The sequence below is a fragment of the Zalophus californianus genome, chromosome 14 (assembly GCF_009762305.2).
Source record: "Zalophus californianus isolate mZalCal1 chromosome 14, mZalCal1.pri.v2, whole genome shotgun sequence".
NCBI lineage: Eukaryota > Metazoa > Chordata > Mammalia > Carnivora > Otariidae > Zalophus > Zalophus californianus.
Window position 1 is genome coordinate 77,060,016 of NC_045608.1, and position 16,849 is coordinate 77,076,864.

A 16,849-nucleotide genomic window follows, 5' to 3' on the forward strand; every position below is an offset into this window, starting at 1 on the left:
CCTCTCTCTCTGTCTCTCATGAATAAAGAGATAAAAATCTTTAAAAAAATAAAATATAGAAGAGAGGGTAGAGTATGCTATCACTTGTATAGGCAAAAAAAGAAGAATATTCTGATATGCTTATTTATACTCATGATTCTAAAAACACACAAGAAACTGGTAATGTGGTTGCCACTGCGAGGAGACCCAAGTATCTAAGGAAAGGGGTGTGGGGAGCCTGTTAAGGACAGTGACTATGTCTGCAGATCCTTTTGGATAATTTCAATTTATACATGTTATTACCTAATACAATTTAACTTTTAAATATTAATAGCGAACAAATCCGTGTGCCTGACAGTGTGCCTGGCACATATCTGTGCTGACCCCCGAGGTGTAGCTGCTGCTTGCTCTGCATTCAGAAGTTGCTCAAACTTCTTTGGCGGTAGAATAGAGTCTTTCCACTGGTACTCCTCCCTGCTATTTAAAATCTATGACAGTTTCCAATTTTTTAAGGGAGGGCTAAAAACAAAGAGCTCAAGGTTAAATGAAACATGTGAGAGAGTTTCGTACCTCCCTGATTTTACGATTGAAAAATGCCCTGAAACAGGGAGCTCAAGTGACTTTTCCAAGGTCACACTGCTTGTTAGTGGCAGAGTCCACGATTCTTGATTCTGATTTTCAACTTACTCTCTCTTGAGAGGATATATTCCTCTGCCGGGCTTATCCTGGTCCTTTCTCAGGGTAAAGACAGGGTAGAAAGGAAAGATCATGATGCTACCAACATACAGAGCATGACAGTGTTGTTAATGAGACCAGCTGCCATGGATTAACTGGTTAACATCACTTTGGTTTGAGGCTGAACGTGGTGGGCTGAAGGCTGTGTCCCTTCCAGGCACGTGTCATCAGAGTCCTCACGGTGTTGTGAAGAAACCCTCTCTCTGGTTCTTCCGCATCTTGTCCTCTGCTTTCTCCTAGGCTCCCTGTGTCCCTCCTCGGAGAGAATATCTATTTTAAATTGGACCAAGAGGTGTGCAATTTCAGGCATCTGCAGATAGGGGAGCCCCTGGGAAGAGTTATCTTCCCGTCTGTCCCCTCCCTGCCTGGGACGGGGAAGGAGTGCTGTGGGGAGTGCCGGCGTCCCCTCGGCCACCTTCCTCCACCACCCCTCCCCCAGCCAGTCAGAAGGTCTCAGGAGAAAACTGTGTGTTTGGGCCTCCGCTTGCCTTGTTTTCTGAAGAATTACTTTTATTGTTCATTATCAAATTGTTTTTAGTAAAGTGTGCCTTAGAGATAAGGTGCACCCCCCCATCAAGGAAAGCGGGGGAGGAGTCCTGCGTCCGTGGAGTTCGTTGCATTCAAACACAGGATTCTTCTGTGGGAGATTCTTTTCATTTGTTTGGCCTGGAGTTTGAAGCAGGCCCATCCTAAACCCGGTAAAGTATCCACGCTGCCCACGACTAACCTCGTGACTAAGGGAAGAGATGGCTTGACTTTAGAGTATATCCCAAACCTCCCAGACTGGCCATTTCCCTTGTCCTCCTAACTGCATTCCCCTGTGCCTCTCCCATCACTCAGCCTGGGGACCAACGTGTGGAACCTCACCCTTCCTGCTTCGTGAGCCCTGATTGGTCCAAATTGGTCAAGAACTCTTGCTCAGCGATTGGCTTATAACCTAATTCTAAGCCAGTCAGCACGCGGCTCCCTCCAGAAAGTGGTTCAGGGGTGATCCAATCAGTGCAAAGCTTAGGTCTTTTCACTGCGTCCTGTAAACAGGAAAAAGAACGCATGCGGAGCCCAGGGGAGGGTACCATTTGAGACTGTGGAAAGCCAGCCTGAGGTTGAAACCAAAGCTCAAAGAACAGAGTCTCCAGAAATGCAGAGAACCAGAACCAGGGACCGAACTCCTGGACTTTTCAGTTGTGTGAGCAGTACATCCCCACTGTTGCCGTTGCTTAAGCTAGCTTGAGTTGATTTTTGATTGTTCCTTCTTGAAAGCATACCAAAGCATCCATAGCTTCCCCACCCTGGCCCATGGTGCCTGAAATTCCTACCACTGGCCCTCCATTCCACATCTCCGTGTCATACGTGCCTTCGCCAAGCTACAAGCAGAAGGGACAGATTTAAGATTAGAGAGCTTAATCAAAGAATGCTTCTCCAAGAAAGTTCTGGGGACACCTAACATAACCACATGAATTTGAGCTCCATTTGTATTTGCCTCCTGTCTCTTTCTGCCCTTTGTGTTTTGTTTTGCTTTTTGTTGTTTACACAGAGAGAACACTTTCCATCTGGTTCTTATGTTCAGTGCCACCAGTTTTCAAACCCCAGCTCAAGTGCTAGCTTGTCCTTGAAGCTTCCCCTGAGAGCCTCAGCTAGAAAAAAACAGCCCCCTCCCAAAGGGTGAACCGCTTACCTCAGTGTGCCCCGCCCACACTCAGTATCCCCCTACAGACACACTCCACTGAGAGATGTTTGCCTGCAAGACAACTCCTGGGTTTATCTTTTGTATTTACCCCAGCTCCAGCATACTGAGGCCAGGCCTTCCACATCTCTTGAGAAGGAGGCAAGTTTAGTGATTGGAAAGAATAGATTTTCCTCAGGAATTACAGGCCAAAGAAACGGCTAAAGCAATGGTTCTCAGGTGTGGGTCCCTGGACCACACCATCAGCATCACCTGGGGACTTTTCAGAAATGCAAATTCTTGGGAACTTCAGAACCAGAAACTCTGGGGGTGGGACCCAGTAGCCTGCGTTTTAACAAGCTCTCTGGATTCTGTTGCACTTTATAGTTTGAGAACCACTGGACTAGAGGAAAATCTTAAACTACTGACTGAGGAGCAAATGAGCCTGGTTATCCAAGAGCAGGACTGAAGATCAACGTGAGTTGTGGGTCTTTTTCTCTCATGTAGGTTGGGCATTTATTCTCTCCTTTTTGCCAACCCTAAGATGACATGCTTACTTTCCCCCAAGTTTCTTTACATTTCTGAAGTTCTAGATTTCCTTTTTGGCAGAATTAAACCCAAAATAACAGGGTTCCTTGTGGATCTGTCAGTAGCTCAAGCAAAGAATTTATCAAGCTACTCTGATGTGTCTGGGCAAAAGCTGTGGTGTAGCTCAGTAAAGACAGTGCAATAATAAAGATGTGCATAACATTCTTTGGAGCTGTTCATGAGGCCTGCTTGTGACCCTCGTCTGCTCCGTCCCTCAGCGCCTGACTCACCCTCACTCCAGAACAAGGAAGCATCCTGTTCATTATGCACTTTCATCACTGACCTCGAAATTCCTCAAAATGGCTCCTGAAATGCACCCCGCCCCCCGCCAGCTACTGTCTCCGCTCAGCCCCCATGGCTAGCCCATTTCAGAGTATTTTCACATGCCCTCACTCCACTATGCCTCTGTCCAAGCAAAAAGGGATCAGTGAAAGGGGCAGCTAGAATCTTTGAGAAAAGACCGGACTTGTGCCTTAATTTTCATAATAATCACAGAGATATCACCTTGTATGCAGAGATTTAACTTTACCCTCCATTCCTATGAATTATGAGAACTCATATTTAAATATGGTACGGATATATGCTAAGAAGTATCAGATCCGATGATGTTGAGAAATCTCTACCTCTCCTTTTAGATAATAAATATACCATCAACCATTTTCAAACAGAAAATAGTTTTTCTTATTTATTGCAGATGCATTCTAAAATATAATCCTTTTTTGTTTTGCTCTCAAACCCACAGTTTTTAAGTACAGAAAGTTCCTCAAAAAATCTAATTGCCTATGTTATTTTTGTTTTATCGTGGCACCGAAGTCAAAAATGTGTCACTTCCACTATAATAGTTTGTATTATGAAAGCATTCAGAAGTTTTAGCAAAAAAAAAAGAATTTTTTTAATTAACCAAGGAGAAGAACTGAACTTTGGGGAGAAGCTAGGATGTGACAGATACTTAGGTATATTTATCATGTCCCCATCACTCCTGTCAGAATGGATGTTGCTACCTTTGTTTTATAGGTGAGAACCCTGGAGTACAGACAAGCTGGAAAACTGTGCTAGAGTGAGGATTTGATTGGAAATCTGACTCCAGAGCCTGGACTTTACTCAGCAGCCCCTGCCCCCACACACACACCTCTACCCAGATTAGAACATCTACTGCTTCCTCCTTGCAAAGGCTGATATCTACATGCAGGTGTGCATGGGGCACTTAAAAACCAGTTAGATTGGGGGAGGGTGGTTTTTGCAGGTGACAAAAACAGGAATTCCACCCCACCTAAAAGTCTTCCCCAAAGTGTGAATGTTTTGCAAAAACTTCAAAAGGACAGTGTAATTTGGCACCAGATTTGTTTTAATTTGTTTTAAATCCTGATTTCCAAGATCTGAACATGCTTATTGACCCTCAGTGCCCGCTAATACAGAATTTGTTAATTTGTTCATTCAGAAGGTCACTCACAACATCCTGGATTTTGGTTCAGAAGCCTCACAGCAAAGCAGCTCATTCAATTTACCCTTAGCTGGTATGCTGTAAAGAAACATGTATGTAACTGACACCCGTCATCAGTGGTTTTTAAGTTTAGATGTGTTCATCCAAATGCAATGTGACAGTGGCACCATTTTATCGATGGGTTTTTTTGGTTGACTTTTTGCCTTAGATTTTTAAAGACTCTGTTTAACAACTGGAGTACAAGATCATGCCTATAGTTAACAATACTGTGTTGTACACTTTAAAATTCATCAGGAGGGTAGATGTCATGTTAAATGTTCTTCCCTCCGTTTTTTTTTTTCTTTTTTTTAAAGATTTTATTTATTTATTTGAGAGAGAGAGAATGAGAGACAGAGAGCACGAGAGGGGAGAGGGTCAGTGGGAGAAGCAGACTCCCCGCCGAGCAGGGAGCCCGATGTGGGACTCGATCCCGGGACTCCAGGATCATGACCTGAGCCGAAGGCAGTCGGTTAACCAACTGAGCCACCCAGGCACCCTCTTTTTTTTTTTTTTAAGGGAAAGGAGAGGAAAGCAAATCTACTTAATGACTTGATGAATGTCTGCATCAGCCATTTTGAAATGCCTGATAGCTTTTCAGCAATTTGCATTCTGGGTGTCATTCTGTGTCCACCCAGAAAGTGGGGATTTTCAATCACTCATATAATCCAAGAAATAACTTTTGACTAAAATCCTCAAATACTTGAGGCAAAAGGATCTGGGGCCTGAGTTACCTGGATAATTACTTCAATTTTTCATGTTACTTTGCAAAGCCTTTGCAGATCACTCCTTCAAGTCATCCTATCTGTTTGTTTTCTCTAAGTGTTGAGATAGCCCTGATGTGAGTCAATTTTAATTATTTAAACAGACATGAAAAAAATCATTTCCAAAAAAAGGGTCTGAATGGACTTAAACAACGAATGTTAATTTGGCCACTTTAAAACCCTAGATAGCCAAATATGCCAGACAGCCCCTACTTGTTCCCTTCTGTTCCATTTCATAAGGAAACCATCGGCTTTGTTCCTTATTGCAGAAAATGCAAACAACTACATATTTAAAGCACAGCCATTCCTTATGTAAAAACCAAAGTCTAGATACTTACTTTTCAATACCTTTTGTCCAAGAGACATGATAGGAGGGCTGGCTCGGCTGTGGGTTCCCCAGGCTGTGTGGGAGGAATTGATTGGGTGTCCCTGCTCCTGGGACTGGGGATTCAGAGGAGTTACAGGGTTCAGGGTCTTTTCCACGTTCGAGTCAAAGCACAGTTGGGTCTGTTTCCAGAAAAGCTCCTATCTTCCTAAGAGGGAAAATTCCGTGCCCAGAGAAGTTCTGGAAGAAGACATTTTCCCCTTTGCCCTTGAATGAACTAGGTCATTGCTGAAGCTGGATAATATTTTTGAGCATCACTGTGATGAAACTTGAGGGCTGTTTCTGCAGGAGGTGTGACACTTCTTGACGCGGCCGCCAGGGAGGCCCTGGCAGAGGGGCCTGGTGAAATGCAGCTCCAGTGAGCTGACGAAATGCAGACGAGCTGTCCCTGAGGAAGTGGCTTACCTCTCAGAAAAGCAGAATCTTGCTGTCTGATAAAGTCCCTGAGGCCAGAGTAACACCAGCAGGTCTCATACCAAGAATACCAGGCACTGAAGTACACATAGGAAACCCGTGGAGGGGGCGGAGGGGGTGGAGGGGAGGTGAAAAGAAGAGACACTGTGTCGTTCGTTTAGAACTGGCATTACAGTTCTCTGAAGTCCTCTGAGAAACGCAGAAGCCACAGCAGGGCAGGATCCACCCTCCTCCCTCCTCCCGTCGCGGTCCTCCCCCCACATCCCTCCCTCCCTCTCTCTCTCTCTCTCTCAGTTTCTCTCTCACACACGCACACGCACATTCTCTCTCTTCCTATTCTGACTATTGTAGTAAGAAGAGAAGAGAGGAAGAACACAAGAAAACCATAGAGAAATACCACAAATCCGTCAAACTGTCAAGAATTGTTCGTGTTACGTACCAAAGTAGAATTTGTCAGGCGGGCATTTCTTTGAAATTTGTCCAAATCCAAGACAGAAGATAAAAAATCCTGAAGTATTCTGCTGTAACTAATTTGCCTCTCTGGAAAAGTGTGTGCCACACCTGGAAACAGACAGCTTGGAAAGAAACTTCTTAAGACACTCACAGAGAGGGCTAAAATTAGCAGCTCTGAGTGGGTGACTTTGAAAGGGACATAACTGGATATATTCACTCTGTCCTGGGCAGTATAATCCTCAAAAGCAGATTGTTCTTACGTAGCGCAGTGTGTGCATCACTACACCTGGATGGAATGACATTTTCCACAAGATGAAAAGTCATCATCTAAAATTATTAAATATCAAGAAGTATACGGTTGATGTGTTCTGTTTCTCAGTTTTATCTTCATGTGAGAAGAAAGATATTGAAAGCTGAGAGACCCTAAAATAATGTCTGTCTCTTTGGGAACACATCTATGAAATGCAACCGGATGCAGAAATTACCACCCCTTGGTGATGGCAGGCATCAGCTGATTTTATTTAAAGCTGGATCCTCTTCATAGAGGCTCTTTCCAAGTAAAAGGAGAGAGTGTTGTTAAGAGAGCCGATAAGAGGAAGGTGTGATGATAAAAAATAAATAAAAGTTATCACACAGCAGCAAGATAGGATAAAGACAAAAGGGAATCAACATCTCAGTGCAGTAAACAGACATATATGGTCGTGAAAGAATTGCGGCCTGGGAGTTCTTAAATGGAAAAGTTGACGCTCATTATGAAACTTGCTTTTGTTCCCGACGGTCTGAAATATGGACTCCTGCAGTGCCTAGCATTCATCTTCTAGTAAAATAAATTTAAGGAGCAGAGGATTTATATATATATATGTATATATATATATTATATATAGTAGACTTGCCTATATATGTTTTATTGTTCATCTCATTAACCTGCAGCCATAGAATTTCTGTTTTAATCTTAGGTTTGGGGAGCAGGAATAGAAGACAATCAGAAACAGACCTTGGGATTAAACTCAATGAGGCCAGGACACTGTTCTGAATTTTCTGTGATTATTCAAAGGAGGGGATGGATGGTTTAAGGTGTTGAAGAGAAAAAGGAGGGCATATATTTGTGCCCTTTCAAAAGCATCAAAAAATACCGGAGTTTGTGATTAAAAATGAACACCTAAAGATGTGTAGCACCATTTCAGGTAAAGTAGTATGGCATAGAAGAAAATATGTGTAAGTTATCTCTTTTTCTGAAGCTAGAGGAGGATAAACAAAGCCCTCCCTCTGTAAGGGGATTGTCCATCCACAAAGCAGAGTTGGAAATGTATTTTTCATCAGATGTCTTAATTGCTTCTCTCAAAGGCTTTTGGGGCTTTGTTATTTTCTTGGCTTCTCAAATGAACAGGTGCCTCACATTTCCTTGGCTTGCTGGGGACCAGATCTAGTCAGTTCCCAACTAATCTGAATATTTAAAGCCAATTCATTAGGTTTGCAAGCTGCTTTTCACTCCCATAAATTGGGCTTGAATTGGTACGTGAGGAGTTTATCTGCTCATTTTATCCTTCCTGGCAGAGAAGGCCCTCAAATGTTCGTGTCTAATGATAGGAGTGATGAATGCGCTGTCCAGCAGAGCACATTCTTGGCAGAGGCTCGGTACCAATCACATGTCAGGTCAGATCAGATTTTCTGCCAGGGTCCTTGGGCCAAGCTGGAGCTGAGGCAGCCACTCCAACTTCAGGACACAGTCAACGTTTGTGCGAGTCCCCCACTACTGAGAGCATCAGCTCGGGTTCCCTCTCTCAGCAGTCCATCCCTACGCAGGGTCCAGGGGTTCTGATAGTTTCTGCACTGTGTCTGGCATCTTGCTCAGTGGACACGACCTGAATCCAACTCTTGCAACCTTCATTCAGTTCCCTGTATTGCCAATCAGGTAGGTCAACTCAACAGGCATTTTGATCCCTTAAGTACAGTGGCAACAGAAAGATCAATGTAAACAGGGCTGTGTTCTCTCGTGATGTTTCTCATACCAGGTAGCAGATAAAATTCTTCATTAGGATATGAAGTTTAAAAAATATTTGCTAAAGGGACACCTGGTTGTCTCAGTCAGTGGAGCGTGCAACTCTTGATCTCGGGGTTGTGAATTCAAGCCCCTTGTTGGGTGTAGTGATTACTTAAAAATAAAATCTTTATAAAAATACTTGCAAAATAATTTTTAAAATGCAATTTTCTCAGAATTCATATATCCGAAAGGGGCTTTTCCAAATATATGAATGTTGTTTGGAAGTTAGATTTCATTTTCTCCCGAAGTCTCAAAATAATAAATGGGTTACAGAACACCTTACAGAACTATTTAATCCATCATGTTCCCAAAGTACCGTATTTCAGCTTCCTAAAACCACAAGGATCAAAACTAGGTTAAAATTCAATTTAACTAAATATGGAAGTCTAAATATCTGCAAAAAAATATCCAGACTTCAACTTCCAAGATAAAATTTTGGCACAGTTTTAGTTTCATTTTAAAAACAGACATTCAAAAAAAAAGTATTACAACTCTCAGAACAGGAGCAAAATTCCAATTTCCATAAATTTGTATGCTAAACTCTAAGACAATTACTAAGTAAAATTAATTAGTTGAACAGTGCATAGAAATTTAAATTCTAAAAAATATTTGTGTGTGCTGTTTATACTATTTTATAAAATTTTCCTCTTTAAGGCTTTACTTCTGATTCTAAGAGCAATATAAACTCTTCACTGAAAATCTTTCATATTTTGATTTTGAAATCTCCCACTACCCAGAGATAGCCACCCTCTTGACATATTTCCTTTGATCTCTTTTATTTTCCCTTTCTGGGTGCTCATACATTCAGAAAGTGACATTAATGGATGAAAAGTATGAAAATTTTAAGGTTTTTGAAACATATCATCAAATAAAATGCTAGCAGTTATATTGTATTACATTTCCACCAGCAGGTCTGAGCCCACCCATCTCACTGAGAGGACAACATCTGGCACTAAGCACATCACTGAAAATAATCTGGTAATCTAAGAAGCAAAACTGGTATTTTAATGTACATTTCTTTGATTACTAATAAGGCTCAAAATTGTTTCATGAGTTCATTGGCCCTTTTTCTTTTACAGACTGTCTCTAATTTTTTTGGTCAACCTTGAGTATTTTCCTTTGGCACATATAAAAGAATTTCATATGTAATTTGCTAGATATGGGCCCTATCTTCCAATTTATGGTCTGACCTTTTATTTGTGAAGTTCTGATATACAGAAGTTTTGAATTTTTATTTACTAAAAACGATCTCGGGGTGAGGAAGGAAGGAGGAATTGTTTAATGAGTTCTGGGTTTCAGTCTTGCAAGATGAAAAGTTCTGGAGTTCTGTTTCACAACAATGTGAGTATACTTAACACTGCTCAGATGCACACTCAGAAATGGCAAATGTTGTTATTTTTTAAATGACAACAAAAAAGAAAACTATCTTTTTCCTGTGGTTTCTTCCTGGGCCTCTAATGCCACCATCCCTCTGCGCGCTTACCTACCATCCATGCGGCTACAGGCAGAGCAGAGAGTAAAGTTGGGTCTGAATCAAGCCCTTCCCCCCTTTTCATGTCACTTCATCTGTGCTGATGTCCTGGATTCATTTGTATCGTTTTCCTTAACCCAGATATCTAAGATTCTCAGTTTCCTTGCTGTTGTAGGGGCTTCCACCCTTTGCAACTAAGAGATTGATATGGATAGGATTTGATTTGAAAACTAGATTTTCCCCTCATTAAAAATATAATGAAATGGGAGTTAAGACTTTTAACTGTGACTGAATAAAGAGGCTGGAAAATCTTCTCCCTCGAAAGCAACTATAAAGATGGATAATACAAAAAAATAAATAAATACAGACAAGCAGCCATTTTAGTGCTCTAGATATCAACCAGAGGCATGCAAAAATTTGAGAAGCACTTATGATTGAAAAAGTTCTCAATTTGGGGCACTAACAATGAGTCTCCATGGCATTCTTGCCCACACTTGCTCCCATTCCCCCACCCAGCTCCAAGGTCATGGAGGTTCTGCTAGGGCAGGCTGGGAACACTGGCATTTTCTCTGCCATGGTCAAAGAGGACTCACTGGATTTGGAGCCGTGGAAAACACCTATGCCCAGCAGTGTTAGCAATGGAACTAACTCTTGGTAGCAGATGAATGGAGAAGGCCCACAACTCTACTAGCTTGAGAATGGGATTGGGGTTCGGGCAAGCATCTGTGTGGCTGAGGCTGCAGGAATGTGCAGTGGAGACCAGGGAGGATCCAGCTGTCCACCCACACATTCCCAGCATGCACAGAGGAGACATGAAAGGACCCAGCAGAAAGTAAGCATCAGGGCAGATTCAAACATGGCCAAAACTTGAATGTGTTCCCCTACCCACACAGATACGTCGGCAGAGGATGGAAGTTTTACTGGCTCAAGGTATTTGAGCACAACCTCTGTTTAATTGTTAGCTGACATGAGGCTATATAGACACAGGAGTGATCCCCTAGGAAGCCATGCTTTAAAAAAATTTAAAGAGGGGCGCCTGGGTGGCTCAGTCAGTGAAGTGTCTGGCTCTTGATTTCGGCTTAGGTCATGATCTCAGGGGCATGAGATTGAACCTCATATTGGGCTCCACGCTGGGCATGGAGCCTGCTTAAGATTCTCTCCCTCTCCCTCTGCCCCTCCACCACCACCACCCCCACTCATGCACTCCCACATACTCTCTCTCTCTCTAAAAAAAAAGGAAGGAAAAGAGAGAGAGAGAAAATTAAAGAAAACTGAGTAGAAATACCTGGATCCATGAACTGTAGGGAACAGATTTCACAGATTTATCTCAGGTAAGCTACCAAACCAACAACCAAGCAGCAGCAACAACTTGTGTGTGTTGGGGGGGGGGGGATGATTAAACTCAGCTACCACACACACACACACACACACAAGAATTCAGTTACCACAATATATTATCTAAATTTTCAAGTTTTCAACATGAAATTATGAGACATGCAAAGAAACAGGACAGTGTATTCTTACACAGGAAAAAAGCAGTCAATAGAAACTCAGTATTACCCTGATACCCCAAAACCAGACAAAGACATAACAAGAAAATAAAACCAAAGACCAATGTCTTTCAAAAACTCAAATGCAAAAATCCTTAAGAAAATATTACCGACTGAAATGAACAACATATGAAAAGGACCGACTCGGATTCATCCTACTAATGCAAGGATGGTTTAACACCTGAAAGTCAATCAGTGTAATACACTGTTAATAGTATAAAAGACAAAACTACATGATCATCTCAACAGAGGCAGAAAAAACATTTGGTAAAATACAACATCCATTCATGATAAAAACTCTCAGAAATTAGGAATAAAGGGCATCTACAAAACAAAACAAAACCCACAGTGAATATTTTACTTAATGGTGACAGAATTACTATTATTTTTTTTCCCTAATATTGGGGGAAATCAAGACGTGACTCTTGCTACATCTATTCAGCAATGTATAGGAGGTTCTAGGCAGGGCAATAAGAAAAAAAAAATTACAGCATCTATATTGGAAAAAAAGAAGTAAAACTGTCTTCATTCACAGATGACAAGATCCTGTATGTAGTAAATTCCAAGGATTCAGCAGACAAACCACGATAACTAATAAACAAGGTTAGCAAAGTCACAAGATGTAAGTCAATATACAAAAATCAATTATTTTTCTATATATGAACAACAATTCAAAAATAAAGTTAAGAAAACAATTCCATTCACAACAGTATCAATAACTATTAACTCTAGGAAACAAACTGAGGGTTGCTGTAGGGGATGTGGGGGGGATGGGGTAACGGGATGATGGGCATTAGGGAGGGCACGTGATGTAATGAGCACTGGTGTTATATGGATGAATCACTAAATTCTACCCCTGAACCTAGTAACATACTATATGTTAATTAAATGAATTTAAATTAAAAAATACTTAGAAATAAAAAGAAGACATGTGTATTGAAAACTATATAAAACACTGAAAAGAGAAAGTAAGATAGATAAAATGAGACATTCCATATTTATGGATTGGGAGACTCAGTATTGTCAAGGTTGCAGTTCTCCCTAAATTGATCTGCAAATAACACAATCCCCATCAAAATCCCAGAAGGGTTTTTGTAGAAATTGATAAACTGATCCTAAAATTTATATGGAAATGCAATGGAATTAGAACAGCCAAAATAATTTTGACAAAAATCAACAAAGTTGGAGGACTTATACTCTGTGATTTTAGAACTTACTAAGAAGCCATAGTAATCAAAATAGTGCAATACGGCCACACCATCATAGAGAGGGATAATCTGTATAGATCTATCAGAATTGAGAATCCAGAAATAAACCCTTACATTTATGCATACACACACACACACACACACACACATATATATTCAGCAATAGAATGGCAAATAATCCAATTAAATAGGCAAAAGACTTGAACAGACATTTCACCAAAGAAAATATACAGATGGCTAATAAGGACATGCAAGGATGCTCAACATCATTAGTCATCAGAGAAACACAAATAAAAACCACACTGAGATACCACTACACACCCAGTATGATGGCTATAACAAAAGAGACAGACAATACCAAGTGTCCATGAGGATGTGAAAAAACTGGAATCCTCTTACAAAGCTGATGGGAATGTAAAATGGTACAGCCAGTTTAGAAAACAGTTTGGCAATTTCTTAAAACATTAAACATATCCTTACCATATAACCCAGTAATTCCACACCTGGGAATCTACCTATGAGAAATGAAAACTCATGTCCCAACAAAATCCTGTATTCCAAAAACTAGAAACAATCCAAGTCCCTGTCCACCAGTGAATGGAGAAAACAAATTATGGTACATCCATACATACAGTAGAATACTATTCAACAACAAAAAAGAAAGGACAAACAGGTAGATGCTACAACTTAGAAGAAACTCAATATTATGCTGAGTAAAAGAAGCTAAACACAAAAGACTACTTTTGAATTATTCCTTTTATATGAAATATCCAAAAAAAGGCAAATTTATAGACACAGAAAACGTATCTGTGGTTTTCTAAGTCTGAAGGTGGGTGGGGATTTAGCTACAAAAGGCCATGAAGGGGGTGCCTGGGTGGCTCAGTCAGTTGAATGTCCAACTCTTCATTTTGGCGTGGGTCATGATCTCAGGGTCTTGGGATCAAGCCCCACATTGGGCTCCACACTCAGCAGGGACTCTGCTTGGGATTCTCTGCCTTCTCCTCTCCCTCTGCTCCTCCCCCACTCATGCATGCATGCTTGCTCCCCTACTCTCTCTCTCAAATAAATAAATCTTTTTAAAAAATGGATGTGAGTGAACTTTTTGGAACGATGGAAATGCTCTAGAACTGGATTGTGGTAATGGTTGCACAAATTTAGATATACTAAAAATTATTGAATTGTACACTAACAATGAAAGAATTTTATGTAAATTATACTTCAGTAAAGCTGCTTAAAAAATAGACTGAAACAGTTAATGGATCCCTTGCCTATCCTTTTAAAACAATTTTTATTTGTACTTTATTATTTTTCAATTTTCCCCAGCATTATTGAGGTATAATTTATATATAGTTTGCAAATATTTTCTCCTATTCTGTAGGTTGCCTTTTCACTCTTTTGATTGTTTCCCTGGCTGTACAGAGCTTTTAAATTTGATGTAGTCTTTCTAGTGTATTTTTGCTTTTGGTGTCATATCCAAAAAAGCACTGCCTAGATCAATGTCAAGAAGTTTTTTTCCTGTGTTTTCTTCTAGGAATTTTATGGTCTCAGATCTTACATTCAAATCTTTAATCCATTTTGAGTTACTTTTTGTGTATGGTGACAGGTAAGGGTCCAGTTTCATTCTTTTGCATGAGGAGATCCAGTTTTCCCAACACCGTCCTTCCCTCATTGTGTGTTCTGAGTGTCCTGGTCAAAGATTAGTTGACCGTACATGCATGGGTTTCTTTCTGGGCTCTCTATTCTGTTCCATTGGTCTGTGTGTCTGTTTTTGTGCCAATATCATACTGTTTTGATTACTATAGCTTTGTAATATAGTTTGAAATCAAGACGAGTGATGCCTCCAGCTTTGTTCTTCTTTCTCAAAATTGTTTTGGCTATTCAGGGTCTTTTGTGGTTCCATATGAATTTTAGGATGTTTTTTCTGTTCTATTAAAAAAAAATGTCCCTGGGATTTTTATAAAGACTGCATTGAGAGGCACCTGGCTGGCTCAGTCAGAAGAGCGTGTGACTCTTGAGCTTGGGGTCATGTGTTCGAGCCCCACATTGGGTGTAGAGATGACTTAAAAATAAACGCTTAAAAAAAAAAAAGAAAGATTGCATTGAATCTGTAGATCACATTGGGTAGTATGGACACTTTAACAATATTAATTCTTCTAATCTGTGAACACGAGATGTCTTTCCATTTAATTGTGTCTGCTTTAACAGCTTTAATCAGTGTTTTATAGTTTTCAGTGTACAAGTCATTCACCTCCTTGGATTAAATTTACTCGTATTTTATTTTCTTTGGTGCTATTGTAAATGGAGTTGTTTCTTCATTTCCTTTTCAGATAGTTTGTTATTGGTGTATAGAAATTCAACTGATCTTTGTATGTTGTTTTTGTATCCTGCAACTTCACTGAATTTGTTTATTAATTCTAACAGTTGCGGGGTTTTGTTTTAGTTGTTGTTGTGGAGTCTTTAGGGCTTTCTACATATAAGATCACATTATCTGCAAACAGAGATAATTTTCCTTCCTCCTTTCCAGTTTGGATGCCTTTGACCTGACCTTTATTCTAGAGTCATGTCAAAAAACAGAGGACCTACTGGATAAACCTGTGACTTTGAATCATTACTTCAGATCTCAATTGCTATGAACAAGAAACAGATACCTAGTGAATAAATCCTCCTGAACATGATATTCCTCATGACAGATACCCGAAGAGCCAAAAGTCTAAGACAAGAATTATCACCAGCCACCTGGTGTGACACTTGCTCATTTGACAGTGTCATTATGCCATTCCCTTATGCAACAAGGCGGCATTTGAGCCTGTCCTCCAACAAACGTATAGGTAGCAGGGGAAATGGTGTGCTCTAAAGGGGCTCTGCAAAGGTCAGGAAAAAGAGCTCCTGTACTCCTTTACCACAGGTTACCTGCGGGGAGATAGCTTTGCAGAGCTGAATGCCCAAGATTCTGCATTAGTAACAATAATTTCAAAAGCAGAGTAAAACTTAACAGGATCTTAATTCAGGGTTTTTGGCAAACTATTATGTTTCCTATTCCTACCACATACTCTTATAGCTGTGTGGTCAATTAAGGGACCAGTCAATTCTACCTAATTGATAAATGAGCAGGAAACGTGTAAGTTCCTTACCTGGAGCAAAATTTCACAAAAGAGATTCCCTCCACATCACAGCTTTCTGAAGCTGTCGACCCCTGTTGCCTTCTCTCCCTTTCTTGAACTCCAGAGTCCTGTCTAAGCTTCATGCAGTTCTGTCCCTTTCTGTGTGTAAAAGATTCGTGTGGCTGGGTTCTGAGCTCAGTTTTGCCGGTGCAGCAGACTCCCATCTTTGCTGCCCCCATCAGAGGGCTTGTGACTGATATGGCCCTTCTTTCTATTTCACAGATACTTTTCTCATAAGGTGTCCAAACCGGTAATCCCAAGGACACAAAGAGAATCTTATTGCAGGGTGAAAAACAGTCATCTCTGACCTGTGAACTGTGGCTATGGGTGCTTGTAACAACATAACCACCAGTTAACATTTGCGTTACACAGGCACTTCTCCATATGCATTTACTCAATGAGGGTTAATTTGGGTCCATTTTTTTCTTTCCAACTCCCCCCACCCCTAAGTGATGGGACCACAGCAGTAGCCCACCAGCCTCCCCTTTCCGGGTCTACCACTGTCACCCCCACTTCCCAGCACCACAGCCACCATTGGCTGAGGCTACTAGCAGGCAGCCTTCAGACCAGTCTTCTAGAAACACTGTTGTTTTTCATATTTCTCCTTTGCTGATAAATCTTCAATGATTCCCCATCATGAATGGAATAAAGCTAAACATCTCAGGTGGACATTCCCAAGTCCTCTATTGTCCTGTGATGAGAGCCAGCCCAGAAGTAAATTCTGAGGGAAATGTAGGCCTGGTTTCTGGATGACTCTGCTCTTCTTTGGGGAGGGTACAAGCCTTGTACTCAAACATTCATCCTGCCCGGGTTCCTCAGCTTTCTTATTCGTTTCAGTCATACCCTCACCCAGTCGACGGGTTAACGATCAGAGCTTAATTAATAACACAGACTGTCAGTAGCACATGTCACTAGCACCTCAGAGACTTCTCAAAGACAATTTATTTTACACTGGCATTA

At 40.9% G+C, this 16,849-nt stretch overlaps 1 protein-coding gene across 1 annotated transcript in view; it reads right to left on the reverse strand.

The window, feature by feature from the left end:
• Nucleotides 1-5,856, reverse strand: part of ALPK2 (alpha kinase 2) — a 124,305-nt gene extending 118,449 nt beyond the window's left edge. The window contains 1 exon segment of the mRNA XM_027576241.2: nucleotides 5,545-5,856. The gene's annotated coding sequence lies outside the window, so the exon portion shown is untranslated.
• Between the last annotated feature and the right edge of the window lie 10,993 nt (nucleotides 5,857-16,849).